The following is a 15,927-nucleotide window of genomic DNA, read 5'->3' on the forward strand; positions in this document are numbered from 1 at the left end:
TCAAGCCGTGGTGGCTTTCAAGGGATTTCCTCTTCCTTCCTTAATGGCGGAGTCCGGTCATCCCAAGGCTGCCCTAGGAGACTTCTGTCATTGTGATCACAGTTATGGCACTGACTCATGTCGAGAGATAGTGTCAAGTGTGTGACGTCTGTGACGCCCCCCCAGGGCCAGCCACCCGCCTCACAGCAGCACTCAGAACCCTTCTCAACACAGTTCCCCACGTGGCCCCATCCATTCATGGACGTTGGCTCATGAGCCGTGGGCTGCTTGTTGCTTGGGCTGCTACCCCTCCAGTTCGCCTGATGTCCTGTCTACCCCATGTCTCAGCACATGCATGGTCTCATCTGCCTTTCTCAATGGCCTGTGAAGTGCTTGGTACCAGGCCTGTTTTATAGTTGACAAAATGGCCATCTCGAGGTTCTCATGTCTTGCCCCAAATTGTACACGTACATCACGGGAGACTCAGGATTTGAACACGAGGATCTTCGTGTGAATTGCAAGGATACAACAGAGTATTCCTCTTCTGTGTGTCTTATAGGTTCCAAGGGCCTTTCGGTATATCTCAAAGGATGGGCAAAGTCAAGACCAGCTGCTGAGAACCTTGACATGGCCCAGCAGGTCATATTGGCTTGTTGGCGACGGGGAAACAGGAGCAGGAACCCGGTGAGCAGACTCGACCTCCCCATATCTACTTGGCGTTTGGGCAAATGCTTGGTTCTGTGTTCTAAAAAGCCACGGGTATGTGCCAACAGAGGGTCAAGAACAGTGACCTTAAATGTCCGGAGAGATGGGCCTTGAGCATCTGGACGGACGCATCCAAGGTAGTGAAGCCACAGCCGCTGCAATTTAAGGACAGAATTTTGTCCAACAATTGACGTTTTTTAGAAAAAAGCAAACACATCTGGTCCTTTAGGGACTCCTGTCAGGAAAAGGCCCTGAGCCGTGCGTGGTGGACACCTGATGAACATGCGCGCGCACCCACCCTTCCTGAGAGGCTGGGGCTGAAGATGGCGTTTTGCAGACTCCCGTAGGGCACAGATGTTGCATTACTTTCTACTGCCTGGACAGACTGCATGTGACATCCAGAACGTGGCGGGGATTGGGGCAGAGGCCGCGTGAGCTGGTGGCTGTTGGTGTCTCTCGGTTTCGGGGGTGGCTTCTCGGGGGGCGGGAGTGGAGCTCCCCGCCCCGAGGCTGCTTGATCATGTCCGCGCAGACCCGTGGCCGCACGCTCCTGTGTCGTGGTTTGGGGACTCCTTCCTGGAGGCGCGTTCCTGTGTCTGTTTCTTCAGTCCCTGCAGTGGGTCCGTGATCCATCTTTTTAACCCTTCAGAAATCCCATTCTGTTCAGATGGCCGGGAAGGTTCTGTGCTTGGCAGCCTGGAACCCGAGCAGCGCCTGGCGCCTGGGAGGCAAGCACGGGGTTCTCGCCGGCAGCTCGGGCCGTCGGGGAGCCCCGCTGAGCCTGGGGCTCGCCAGCTGCCCTCCCCGGGGCCTGGGATCACACCACCGCTCCAGCTCCGGCTGAGCCCGCATCCTTCTCTAACATAGAAGCCGGTGGCCTCTGGGAGTCTGGAAGCGCCCCGCTGGGAGGCAGGTCCTGGTCTGACAATCCTGACGCGAAGCAAACGAGAAGGACAAAGGGTCTGCCCTGCTTTGGGAGAGGCAGTGAGCCCTACTTTGAGCAGCTGGGGCTGCTGCTGTCTCCGATCCTACTCCGCCGTGGGCGGTGGGGGGGGTGTGCACACGCGTGTGTCGATGCACACTTGTGAGTGTGATCATAATGGAAGGGCCAGTCCTCTGGGAAACTGATTCAAAGTAGAGACTGGGCTTGTCCCTTGTGCCCATCATGACGTCCATGTGCTGTGTGGTCTTGAGGCCCTGGGACCCCACAGGGCCTGTCCTTCCCGGGGCTGGTCAGGCCCCTCCTGGAGAGAGTAAACAGGCACCGTTCAAATCCAAACCCGCCCGTCCAGAATCCAGAGCCCCCACGGCCCTCTCTGTTGCGGCCACTACCCACCCGTCCTGACTACCCAGGACCCGGCACCGGCCGGCTAAGGACAGACCCTGTTATGCCCAGAGACGGCTGAGATTTTCCAGTCGAGCCCCTCCTAAGCCTACTTACACTGCCTCATCTGCTCCTTCCCGTGCAAACCACAGTAAAGGTTCCTGCCCCAATTTCCCCCCCACTCCCCTTGCCTGCTGACAGAGACTGGTGCTTCCCTGGGTGTCCCCCGTGCGTACCCTTCTCTAGAGATCTGTGAGTATAACACACTATTTTTTTAATGGCATCTGACTCCTGATTTGTTGGCCCTGCCGTGTCCCCCAACATCATAAAACCTGCATTTTAAAACACCCCTCTGTTCATTCGTCTGCCCAATTAAGAACATCTACTTGGTCCTCTTAAGCATCCAAGATGATTCTAGGCATCAAGAACCGAGGGACGAGCACATCCCTGTTGCTGTCGTTAGGAAGTACAGTCAGGGCAACAAGCATGAGACAAGTCATCACATGGCTCTGTGTATAATCAAAGAACAGGACACGTTCTATGAAGAGAAAAATTATAGGGTGCTGTGTGAGCACAAGGGGGCAGGATGTGGCTTTTAAACTGAAGCCCAGCTGAAGAGTACAGAGAAAAACATCCAAGGAGGGAGAGCAGCACATGCCAAGGCCCTGGGGCAGGAGAGAGCGTGTGTTAGAGGAGAGAGAAGGCGTGGCCAGGGCACCCCAGGTAAGAAGGAGCAGGGTTCAGAGCTCCTGTGAGCCTGGCGGGAAGCCTCAGCACAGGAAGGACTCTGGAATTCTTACTAAAAGTAACCACATGCCTTTGAAGGGTTTTAATCAGAGAGTTGTCTAGTCTAGTTTACTTTTTAAAAGACACTTGGCAGCTGGGGATGGATCACAGGGAGGACAGAAGGGGGAGCACCCCAGCAGAGTGTGGGGAAGGCTGGGGGGCAGAGAGGTCCAGGAGAGGGGGGAAGCTGCAGTTAGAACCGACAGCGTTGGCGCTAGGCTGGATGTGGGGGTGATGGAAAGGGAGGAGGGATGTCAGCCACCGTGCAGGTCCTTCTGTGCCTCCGCATGGCTCTGGGTGCAGACAGCCTGACTTTCTCCCCGTGTAACTGGTTCTGCCCCCCTTGGGGAGCGACCCCTGCACCAGTTTCTCTCCCCAGGGGTCTGAGCACTGGGTCAGCAGAGGCTGTGAAATCATCTCTCCACCTGCTTCCCTCCCTGCCCCCGGACCTTGGCCACCGCAGAAGGACGGGGACCAGGGACCCTGCTTCCGTCTGCTCCTCTGACCCCCCAGACAGAAGGTTCCCGAGGGAGGAAGGAGCCGCAGGGTGAGAGGGTATAAATTGTCTCCCTCCCATCCATAATGCTCCTTGAAAGATTTACAGACTTTTTTGGGGGGGATGGAGAGGGTAGGCAGGATACAGCAGCCTTCCCCGAACTGAGACGCTTTCCTCCAGGGAGTGCAAATCCGGTAATGGTGTTTTTAAAAACCGACCCCCCACTCACCGCCCTGCTGCCCCACCCCTGCCAACCCAGTCTTAAAAAAGCAAATCTGCGGAGGCAAAATTTACACATAATAAAAAGCATCCATTTTAAGTGCACAATGTGAAGTGGGGTTTTTTTTCAGGCCAGTGGGATTTTACAAGTGTCGACACCCACGTAACCGCCAGCCAGCACGCTCAAGGTAGAATTTCCACCACCTCTAACCTGAGAAGGTTGCCTCCAGCCCTTTGCCGTCTGTTCCCGGCCCCGGGAAACCCCTGATTTGCTTGCTGTACCGTGGCGAGATCGGCTTTGCCCATGCGAGAATTTCTGTGCATCACGTCGGACGGCGTGTCGTTTCTGGGCATCTGGCTTCTTTGACTCAGCATCGAGTCTTACGAGAACGGCCCCCTGGGGTAGGGGTATTAGTGATGTGCTCCGTGTTATGTCCACCAGCTTCTGGGGCACGGATATACTGTTTTGTCCATCCGTTTCCATGATGGGGGTGTTCAGGCTGTCTCCAGTTCCGGGCAGGTACGAGGAAAGCATAGCAGGTGAGCACCTGCTGTGAGCACCTGAGCACACTTCGGGGGCGGGGGCGGGCATGTTTGTATTTGAGCGAAACACTAACCGTGGAATTTTGAGTTTGCACAGGATGTTCACATTTAACTTTTTTTTTCTTAAAGATTTCATTTCTTTATTTATTTGACAGACAGAGATCACAAGTAGGCAGAGGGCAGGCAGAGAGGCAGGCAGAGAGAGGAGGAAGCAGGCTCCCCGCTGAGTAGGGAGCCCGATGTCGGGCTCAATCCCAGGACCCTGAGATCATGACCTGAGCCGAAGGCAGAGGCTTTAACCCACTGAGCCACCCAGGTGCCCCAACACATTTAACTTTATAAGGAACCGCTGGATGTCATTTTTGACCACTCTGTCCCCTGACCCCTGGTCTGGCTGTGAGTGTCTCGATCCTCCTGCGTCCTCGCCGTCCCCATGCTCTGTCTTTTTTTCTTTGCCATGTTTTTCCTCAGCCGGTCTACAGGGTAGACCGGGCTGTCCGTCTCGTATCTGAGTTGTAAGAGTTCTCTATATGTTCTGGATGCAAATCCTTCATCAGATAAACCGTGCCTTGTGATTTTCCCCTCCTAGTCTGTGGCTTCATGTTTTCTTAATGGCCTCCTTTGCACATTTTAATTTTGATGAACCCCAGTTTATCAGGGTTTTGGGGTTTTTTTATGGTGTAGGAGAACTTCCAGGTTTTTTGGTGAAGTGATCAGGTTTTCCTGATAGAAACTCTGGGGGTAAAATGTAAGAGAATGAGGCTTCTGATCTCCAGGGGTGAAGAAATGTGGGTAAGGGGGTGCCTGTCCAGTTCAGGTCATGATCTCAGGGTCCTTGGATCGAGCCCCGGGTCGGGCTCCCTGCTCGGTGGGGAGCCTGCTCTCCCTCTCCCTGTGCTCTCTCTCTCTCTCTCAAATAAATGAATAAAATATTTATTAAAAGAGAGAGAGAGAGAGAATGTGGGTAGGAACTGGGGGAACCTGGAGAGGGAGAAAAAATGAGGAAGGAGGTTCTAGATGCCCGGACCCTGAGACCGAGTCCGTGGAAACCACAGTGGTTGCCCGTGTTTATTGATACTTACTGCGCTCGGCTCTCCACACACTCGTCTTGAGGTCTGCACAGCAGCCCCAAGGAATGGGGGTTATTACTGTTACTATCCCTGTTTTACACATGGGAAACCGAGTCACGGGGTGATGAAGTCACTCTCCCCGGGTCACGCAGCCATGAAGTGGCTGAGCTGGGATTTGAACCCATGTGTGCCGGCTCCTGGCTCTGAACCAGCGCGCGTGGCTGTGTCCTGTCCAGTGGGGCCGCTGGCCGCTGAAGGTCAGGTTGGGAGGGGCTTGCTGCGGGCACTGTGTGGCCATTGCTGCCCTCCCTGGAGTACGACCGAGGCTTTGTCCCAGTGAGCTGTCGCGGTCTCACCCAGGAGGGGGCTGCCCTAACCTCTGGTTCCGCCAGAGTCAAAGCAAAGTTTTGCAGCTTCCCAAGAGTCAGATCGCGTGCCACAGACGGGGTAGAGAGGCCAGAAGCCTCTGATCTTGCCTCTGGACCTGCCCCTAGAACATGCCCGTGGGGTTTGACCTCCTGCCTGCCATGTTCCCAAGTCCATCTCCATCCCGTCTGGGGGCTCCCTCAGCCCCGGGCAGCGCCCCCCTCCACCCACTTGCCTCCTGCCTGCCTCCCCCTCCAGCCTTCTCACAGCCTCTCTGTCCACTGGCTGCACTTGTCCCCAGCTCCGAGGGACGTCCTCCAGAAGCCCCCCAGCTGCCTGTTCACGCCCCCAGGCTGAGGCCGGGGAGGAACGGGGGGTGGGGGGGGTGAAGGTCTGAACTTCCATTCCTGCAGACTGAGCGGCCCGCCGCTCTGTGGAAAGATGCAGAAACCCAGTACCAGGCAAAGGCATTTCGAAAAATCGCTTGAAGAGGCAAAACTTTTTCCCCACTTAACTTTGTTCAGTCATGAGGAAAACCTGTACATTTGGAGAGTATGATAGCGTCGGAGCGGAGAAAGACACTGTCATCCTAGAAAGGACACCCGTGTCTGGGCATCTCCGTAGTTGATGTAACAGAGAAGAGGCTAGAAAATGGGAACCGGAAAATTATTAAGTCTGATTAAAATATTGTTCCCTCCAAAGATCTAAGGTTTTTTAAAAAAAGCCTTCAGGAGCCTTCAAAGCCACCACACGCTGTGATGTCATGGAGCCCAACGGCTCAAAGGGAGAGAAGTGAGCGATGGCAAATATTAATGAATTCAACGGTTTGCTGAAGTTGGAAGCGAAGGTAAACCCTTCGTTCGACTCGCCGTCGGTCGGTGAGGTCCGCACGAGACCCCTCGGCCATAATAACCCACACGTGTCACGGGGTTCTGTCCTCGGTGGAGGATCTCACACTTTCCGTCTGGACTTTTTTTTTTTTTTTTACTTAATAGTTTCAAATTATATTCTGTCCATTACATGGTGATGATACGCAGCCAGGGTGCACTTTGAGCCATTTATGCCTCGTTTTCTTCAATGTCATTCGTCAGGTGAGGCAGGGCTGGCTTTGAAAGGGGACTTCCACGTGGGTTTTCCGGTGACACCAGTGAGTCTGGAACAGTGATCTCCGCGTGGAAGGAGCCGGTGGGAAGCGGCAAGAGCCCGCACCTGGAGGCCCCCACCAGGCACCTGCTCTGGGGACCAGAGAGGACGATGCCGGGAGGTCGGGTGGCTCCAGGTGACTGGTTGACCCCTGGGACAGTGGTCTAGCGCCGTTGGGGTGGGGACACATAGCTCCCAACATTTCGACTGAATTCACTCATACCACAGCAGTACCCAGACTTCCCGGGGGCTGGGACGAAAGGTCTGTCCAGAAATGTAACTGGACGTCCCACGAGATGGGATATACGGGGCGTGCTGCTGGGTGCCAGCGTCCTGTCGCTCTACTACGGTGGGAACGTGCCATGTTTCTTTGATTCATTCGAGATGAAGACCAAAGCCAAGGCAAGCTCAGGGTACTCTCTCTCCCTGGGAGAGCGGGGGCGCCTTGGCAGGAGGCCTTGCCCAGGCTTCAGCTCAGGAAGGGAAGGTGGGAGCCGGCACGATCCTGAGACCCGGGCAAGGAGCAGGTTCTGGGGGAGCTGGGGCCCAGGCCGAGATTCCGGCCCCTGTGACACGACTCTGGAATGAGGGATCAGCAGCTTCACCTCCTTGTCCTGAAGTCCCTCGGTGCCCCTGAGCTCCCCAAGTCTTCCGGTCTGGGGAGGGAGGCAGCAGGGAGCCCGGCGGGCGCTCATGTGCTCCCCGCGGTGCGCAGCCCCACACGGCCTCCTGCGCCCAGCTGCGCGCTCTCCTTCCAGCCGATCGGACGGGAGAGGAGGTTTTCCAAGAAGTTGCGAGGGCCCGGAAGGCTGTCTGAGGGACTGAGGAGCAGGGGGCTTGGGGAGGGAACCTGGAGGAAGCCCCCGGCACCGCCCCCGGCCTCCGGCCCCTCATGTGGGTCTCTGATGCGCCTCTTGACCTCGCCGCCCCGGGCCCCCTGGCAGAATCTTTGGATCAGTCTGGCCTTTTCCTGTTTCAGAGAAGCTGGAACCTGCGCCCATGAGATCTCCTTGTCCTGTTATAAATCACCACGGCGGCCTCTTTCTGTTGCCGTCCTCGGCAGGGCCAGGCCGCCGCCAGTGTTGGAGGAACCCTCCCTGCGTGGGCATGGCGCGCTCTCTGGCTCGCTGGGCACAGGGTGGCATGGGGGGTGGGCGGGCTCGGATGCAGGGGAGGGGAGATTAGATGGCTGGGGGCATGGCGAGAAGCCCAGGACGGGCCGGGGCAGCGAGGGAGGTCTTGCACCGACTTGAGTCTGCTGTTCAGAGAGCGCGTGGCCTGCGTCACTGGGCAGCACGGCCTCCAGAATCAAGTCCAGGGTCCTTGTGATAATTAAAAAAAAAAATTATTTTGAAAGCTTCGAAGTTACAGGAGAAAGTAATGTGGGAGCTGCCATCCCCTCCAGGGGCCCTAGCTTTGTGCAGAGCGGACGGGATGTCCCGTCCTGCAGCTGAGACAGCGCGTGCTGAGTGCACCTTGGGCCTCACGCCCAGGGGCCCGCGTGCGGACACACCTTCCGGTCTGCGCTGGCGGCTTTGTTCACTTTGTGCAATGTTTCTGACGTCCATCACACTGTGGCCAGGCGCAGTCGTTCCTTCTTCTTTACTCCGACTAGTATTCCCTTCGTGGATGTGCCCCAGGCTGCTGACTCAGCCGGTCCCTGCCCGGTTCCCAGCCCAGGGCCATTACGAACCAAAGCCTCTGAGAGCATTCTTCACGGAGCTTCGTGCAGACCTTGTTGTTGTTTCTCTTGGGGACACGCCTGGGAGTGGGAATGGGAGTCCTTTGCTTTTCCTTTACAAGAAAACGCCCAGTGTTTCCCGAAGCCGCTGTACCATCTTCCATTCCTCCCAGCAAGGTCCAGGAATTCTAATTGTCGCCTCTTCCTGCCAGCGTGTGATAATAACGCTAACTTTTTGTGCGATAAAATATACCGAACACCAAACTTGCCCATAGCGCCTTGCGTGCACCCACGGTATTGTGCAAACCAGGGTCTAACCCCAGAGACCCCGCATGGGACAGTCGCGCGCAGTCCCCCACCTCCAGCCCCCGGTGGGCACTGAAATGGGGTCACGGTGACCGTGGGGTCACTGAAATGGGGTCACGACCCCCCCCCCCCGTCCCCCCCCCCCCCCCCTAGACTAGTCGTGTAGTTGTGCCACTGGATAACGCTCCGTGGTTTGGACAGACCACATCTCCTCTGTTCGTGCGCCAGCAGCGGACATCTGCACGGATGGCACCGTCCCGCTGTCGAGCCTCGCGCTGCAGAGGACGCAATCACGTCTGAACGTCCGTCTCTGGTTCTCTTGAACACCTGCCTGGCGGGGGACTGCTGGGTCCTGTGATCATGCCGCCGCAGCCATAGGGGTTTTGTCTATACTCTGTGAGATCAAGGGAGTTCTCGTCTATCATCAATGTACTTTTTTTTTTTTTAGCATTTTTTATGGGGGGGAGGGGCAAAGGGAGAAGGAGAATGTCCAGAAGACCCCCCACCCGGCACAGAGGCCCGACATGGGGCTCAGACTCACAACCCTGAGGTCGTGACCTGAGCCGAGATCAAGAATCAGATGCTGAACCAATCAACTGAGCCACCCAGACCTCCCCCCCTTAATTTACTTTTTAGAAAACCCAGGAAGGATATTGCATTTTATCAAAACGTTTTTCTGCTTTTATCGACTTGATGCCGTGATTGCACTCTTTCTGGAGACATATCCTGAAGAATTTCACGAACGCTGAGCCGACGTTAACTCCCGGAGGAAGGTTCCCGAGATGTGTGTGCGTCACCATTGCTCCGAACCTGTCCGCTGTCCTGTGCAGAACCCGTGAGAGCTGCCATCGGAGAAACAGCCCCGAGGGCTTGGACTCCCTGCTTCCCTCCCCGTCCTCTTTCCAGCCCCGTCGTGCTCACCCCTCCTTGCCTCTCTGCTGCCTCCACCGAGCAGGGCTGCTGTTCATTCCGATGGAAGAGCCAGTCCATCCAGTCCGATGGAAAGTCCCCTTCCTCTTGCAGATCCTGCCCTGCTTCATGCCTGCATAACCGTCCCTTCTCATACTGCCTGCCTTGCCAGGTTCTAAGCCCGTCGAGGAGAGGGGCACGTCGTGGTGGTCTCTGTGTCTGCAGAGACTGTACTACATGGCTCGTGTGCAGTGAATGTTCAATGAACTCAGTTAACAAATCCTTCAAGAGGAACATAAAGCCGCAGAACAGGAGAAGCCTGAGAGGTCACCCCGTTCTACAGTGGGTTTTTTCTTCCCCTCAAGCCAACAAAACATGTTTTTCCAGTGAAGTCTCATGGAACCCACCCCATCAGGCCCGTACGAGCAGAGGTGCTCTGAAGGAGGTGGAGTGTTGGGGGAGACGTAGGGCCCCATCCCTAGCTCCTCCCATCCCTGTGGGAGCCCCCAGGGCACCTCTGTGGGGCTCTCATGCCTAGGGGTAGGGGATCTGGGTGAGGCCCACTTTCCATCGAGCAAGCCCAGAGGCCCAGAGAGGAGGAATGCTAGGGCCCCGGCCACCCTGAGCTGCGGGCTGAGCTGGAGTGAACCAGGCCAGTGGCCCCGACACCCCAGGACCCGCGCAGTTGGCTCACAGACCGCACTGCATCTCCTCCCCTCATCGGTCAGTCAGTAAAAGCCAGGCAGGAGGCAGCAGCCCTGTTCGGGGCAGTGGCTCCAAGGCTGGACCCAGAGGTATGTCTCCAGCTGCGGCTGCCTCTCTGCCTCTTGGAACCTCAGCTTCCCTGTCTGTGAAATGGGGGCAGAGGCGGCGAGCAGGTCTAGCCTGCAGCATTCTGAGATTGTGTCCACTCGCAAACGTCCGCACGTCTGACTCAGTTCCGGGGGGCTGTTTTCTCCTTTGGGGGTGCCCCACACTTAGCTTGTTTCCTGTGCTCTGTCTGACCCCCAGTCGCTTGCCACGCTACTCAACTTGACCTCCTCCTGCCTGGGTTTGGGGGAGCCCTGGGCCGGGCCTTGCACCTGCCTGTCTGTGCGCGAGCCCCCGGCTCCCCTTGGATGGCCCCTGCTCCGGGCCCGGCTTCTGCCTGAGACCCTCCAGCTGTGAGGTCGGCAGGAAAAGTTCTGAAATGCTCAACTTTCGAAACCTGGAGGTTTGCATCCCCTGGGGGAAATGCACCACCTGGGGGGGCAGGGGTGCCACCAGGAGGGGAAGGAGACCTCCCCAAAGAGTTCATGAAGCCAAGATTCTGCTGGAGCTCTGTGTCTGAGTGCCCTTTGGAAAGCCCTCGGGGGCCCTTGGGGATGAGTATGTCAAGCATACGTGTTTGGCCCGCCTCCTCGGTCGCGTGCCTGGGCCCCACTCCGACCAGCTCACAGACTCCTCGGGCTTCACCAAGTACTATCCCATCCTCTTGTCTAGTCCCACACACCCCCTTCTCCCGGGTGACTGCGGTGGGTTCCGGGAACTATAAGTACGTTAGTGGCCCCAAATCCTCGCATCCAGATGTCCAGCTGCAATGCCTCTCACAAGTGCAGACCCGCTAGACCACACCCCACCGACCGTCCGGTCCACACGCCCCCTCTCTGTGTCCCAGGCAGATCCGGTCCACACGCCCCCTCTCTGTGTCCCAGGCAGATCTTGTCTCCACCAGACGTGCCACAGCGTGCATGTCCCTGACCCACGTGACCCTCCAGTGTCCTCGGGCTCTTGCCACGGACCAGGAGAAGTGGTTCTGCTTCCCGACTGCCTCTCGTCTACCTTCTCCCCTCCATGCCCATGATCTCTGCCTGGGCGTGTGTCCCGGGCACGTCCTCCCCAGCTACAAAACATCCCCACCAACTTCCGTCACTCCCGGTGTTCTCCCGTCCAGACCCCTCTGTTCTGGAACGTTCTTTCAGAACGCAGATCTGATGGCACTGGCGCCTTGCTTCAAGCCCCCCTCCCAGGGAATAAAGTCTCCTCTTTATGCGTGGCGTGAGACCCTTTAGGATCTGGCCTCTGCCCGCCTCCTGCCTTGATTTCTCTGGCTGCTCCGCTCCGTACTGCAGCCCCCAGCTCCGGTTCTGCTCCCCCCAGCCCGGCTCTCTGTCCCGGCAAATTCCTGCACCGGCTGGAGGGTCAGAGGCTCTCTAGCAAACGGCGCGTTCCCCTGTCAGCGCAGCGCCCAGCATCACGGCTGTCCCCCCACTGCCCCCTCACTGCCGTGCGAGACTTGAGGGCGGCGTCTCCCCTGCCGGATGCCAGAGCTTCAGGAGAGGCTGCACCAGACCAGGAATTCCCTCGGGTGCGAAGGTCGTGGGCTGCACACACGGCAGACGCCGGCGCTCCGGCTTGCAGAGTGAGCCCCCCGCGGCCACGTGACGGTCCCCACCGCACCCTCACTGTGGGGGGCTGCTGCCCACTGCCCCACCCGTTCCCTGACCCTGGCCCCGGGGAAGAAGGTCGCGCTCTTGGGAGCGGCTTCCTGCCTCGGCTGCCATCCCACGTGGGAGCACTAGGTGGCGCCCCGCAGAGGCTCTCGGAGTTTTCTGGGGTGGGAGGCCGGCCAGAGACCCTGCTGGACGCGGTGACCCCGGATCAGTGACACGGATCCCCCGTTGTGTGTCACTGGGAACGGAGCTAACACGTTTGCGCGTGGGAATTTTAAAGGTGTCCAAGCAGCATCCCGTGCATGTGTTTGGGAGGGAGGCGGTCCTGGAGTTTAATGCGACTCCACAGGGTCTGGCCCTGTGAGCTGTCGCGTCCCGGGCGACCAGTTCCTCCTCCGGGACACGACGTCTCAGGTGGGGGGAGGGGAGCAGGAATCCCTGTCACAGAGCAGACATTCTGTCAGTACCTGGTTTCACCTTCCCATCGCCCTGGGCTCCTCCTGACGTGTCCTGCTGTCTGTCCCGTGGCTACTTAACGCCAGCCGGGGCCGCCCCGGGGGCGGGATGGCCTGATGTTCCTCTGCTCCCCGGCGCCCAGCTCTGTGTTCTGTGTGTGGCTGGTGGCTCGCATGGCAGGCATGTGGTCCCACTCCAGGGACGGGGGCCCCTTCCTGGGCCGGTTCATGGCCTGCACCGCGCAGGTCGGATTCGGGTCTTGGCTCTTCTTGCTTCAGACGCACGGGTGGGGGATGCGATAAAACCTGAGCTCGTGCTCTGCTGCCCGGCCCACGGCCGCTGTGCCAGCACATACCATCTGTAGCACCTGGGGGCCAGGAGTCGGTCTGCCTGGAGTCGGCCCCTCCGGAGGCCCCCAGGTCAGCGGGGAAGGCCAGGGAGGCCCCTCAGGGCAGACACATGGTCACCGGCATGGGCAGGTGCCTGAGGGCTGGGACTTGCCATCGGCTGGGCTGGCAGTGGGTGGGGGAAGGGACAGGGCCAGAGGGGCTAGGGAGTGGGATGGCCCCCCTCTGTTTGGGGGTCAGTGAGTCCCTGGAAGCCTGCCAGCCCCTCTACTCCTGGGGGAAGAGGTCATGCATCCCCTCCAGGGAGCTGTTCCTGTGTCTATCCGGGTGGCCCCAAGTTCCATCCGGCTGAGGGAGCCCCAGGCAGGGGACCCTGCATTGGGAACAGCTCTCGAGTGAGGCCTCCAAACCCTGCATTTCCTCAGGCGTCCACAGTGTCGCAGGACCCCGAGGCCATCGTGGAACGGGTGCACCGCGGACCACTCACCTTTCCATGCCTGGGCCACAATCCCGAATCGAGGGCTCAGCTCTGGGAACAGGGCTTTCCCTCCTCCAAGCCCCAAGGGTTTGTGTTTTCCCCGTCAGTGACGTTTTTCTTCACATTTGTGATAGTTCAAATGACCTGAGAAATGGGAAGTGGGAATAGAAGATTCTGGAAACCCCCGCCCTTCCAAGCGTTTCTAATGCCAGAGTGGTGTGGCCAGTGAAGCTGTCTGTGGCCCTGGGCGGAGGCGGGGGCTTCAGGGGTGACAAGAGGAGGGGACTTTCCTTCAGAAGTCACCCTTATTAGAATAGCTGCTCCTTCACACTAGAAATGAGGTCGTGAGGGCACACTCAGGGGACCTTCTAGTCTTTTTGTTTCTAATTTTTATTTCTTTTTTTGAAGATTTTATTTATTTATTTGAGACATAGAGAGGGAACACAAGCAGGGGTAGTGGCAGGCAGAGAGAGGGGGGAAGCAGGCTCCCCGCCGAGCAGAGAGCCCGATACGGGGCTTGATCCCAGGACCCTGAGACCATGACCTGAGCCAAAGGCAGAGGCTTAACCCACTGAGCCACCCAGGCGCCCCCGGTCCATTTTCTGTTTAGGTTACAGGTGGAGAGTTCAAGGCCCAGATGGGAAAGTGGGTCCAGGATACCCGAGTTTGAGCCTGGCCTGGAAGCCGGGCTCTGCAGCTCCCGGGGTCTGGAGCCTTCTGTCGCGGGCAGTGAGGCGCCACTGAGCACAGCCGCAGGGTCTGCTGAGAAGGGGAATGACCCCCGAAGCCCTCAGAGGGTGGGGAGCAGCTCGCACTGACAGAGCTTTCCAGCTTGTGAGCCCCCGCGTGCTGAGCCGCCGTCAAGGACGACAGGTACTGTGATGACCCCTACGGGAAATGCCTGGAGGCAGAGGGCTCTAAGTCCGGGCAGGGGCCCGACGGGCATCCCAGTCTCCGCACGTCTTCTCCAGCCCAGGACCGCTCCCCCTGCTGTCCTGCGTCCCTGCTGGAAGGTACGGTCGCTCCAGCCTCGTCCCCAAGTGTCACTTGCCGTCTACACTGAAAAGGAAGAAGCACAAAGACACTGGCTTTGGGAAAGGCAGAAATCTGGTGTCCGTTAAGGATCCGGTCACTTCCGACCCAGAGGAGATATCTGACTCAGGCCGGGGCACAGGGACTTCCCCTCCACAAGAGGACCTCTTCCTGGTGGGGCTGCAGGTGACACAGGTAGAGGGAGGAAGACGGCATTCTGGAAGCCTTGGGGCAGGAAGGGCCTCCAGACTGGTTGGGAGCATGCTGTGGCCGTCCCCACCATCTCGAGGGGCTGGGGAGGTGCTGGCTAAAGCGAGAGCCCTTTCCGGGGACTGAGACAGCCAGGCCAGCCCTGCCCACGTCGTCCTGTGAACTACTAACCCGTGTGTGGCCTTCCCAGGGTCCTGGGACATGAGCAGAGCCAGCGTGGGGGGGGGGACAGGGGGGCTCCGACCCCGGCGTGAAGGGGGCAAGCGGAGCCCGGCCGGGCCCCTTGGGCGTCTTCTAAGTCAGTACGGCTCCATGGGCCCCGCGGTCATCGGGAACCTCCTCGGGGTGAGGACCCGGCAGATGCACCACAGGTTCCCCTCTCACAACCAAGGTCGTGGACGCAGCGGTTACAGAGGAGTCCAAAAGTCAGCGAGCTGCGGAAGCCCGACATGGCCAACACCTCCGTTCCCCGAGCTTCCAGACAGTGTGGCGTCAGCCTCTCAGTCCACACGGCCCAGGTGCTTGGGGCCACCACAGAGGTGCCCGTCCCGGGCGTTTTCCTGTCACCGCCGACACGTGGTCTGGTGTCCAGCACGCTGACGGTAGCTGTGTGTGTGTGAGGGTGTGTGCACGAGTGTCGTGTGTGTGCATATGTATGCGTGTGTGACTGCACACGTGACAGCTCATGAGTGTGCATGGGACTGCACGCGTGTGTGTGTGAGCGGAGGGGGAGGGATCAGCAAAGCACCAGCGCGTCTCCGGTTACGTGAGGGGGTAAAGAACCTACCTGCCGGCCTGGGCACCACTCCCCTGCGCTCCTCCCCCTCTCCGGAACGTCCTCCCTTGTGCCAGCACATTCTTCACAAAGTCCGACGGCTGTGACCCTGCAGCTCCACTTACGGGCATGTGGCCGGGCACTCGGACAGCTATTTGCACACCCAGGTTGCCCGCAGTGCCGTTTGCCACAGCCGGCGGAGACAAGGTCGACGTCCGTTGTCAAGCGTGTGGAGAAAGGAAATGGGGTCGGTGCGCATGGCGAGTTCCCGTTTACTTTAAAAAGGAAAGAAATGGGGCGCTTGGGTGGCTCAGTGGGTTAAAGCCTCTGACTTCGGCTCAGGTCATGATCTCAGGGTCCTGGGATCGAGTCCCGCATCGGGCTCTCTGCTCTGCGGGGAGCCTGCTTCCTCCTCTCTCTCTCTCTGCCAGCCTCTCTGCCTACTTGTGATCTCTGTCTGTCAAATAAATAAATAAATAATAAAATAAAATGAAATAAAATGGAAAGAAATTCTGAGACGGACCACAGGATGCACCGCAAGGACGGTGCTCTCGGTGAGACCTGCCGTGGTTCCATGTGCAGGACGGGTGTTGGGGCAGTCACGGTCGTGGGGACAGGAAGTATCCTGGCTTCTTCCCAGGATGTTCTCGGTGAAGCCAATGCCTGAGTT

The sequence above is a fragment of the Lontra canadensis genome, unplaced genomic scaffold (assembly GCF_010015895.1).
Source record: "Lontra canadensis isolate GAN:19392208 unplaced genomic scaffold, GSC_riverotter_1.0 scaffold94, whole genome shotgun sequence".
NCBI lineage: Eukaryota > Metazoa > Chordata > Mammalia > Carnivora > Mustelidae > Lontra > Lontra canadensis.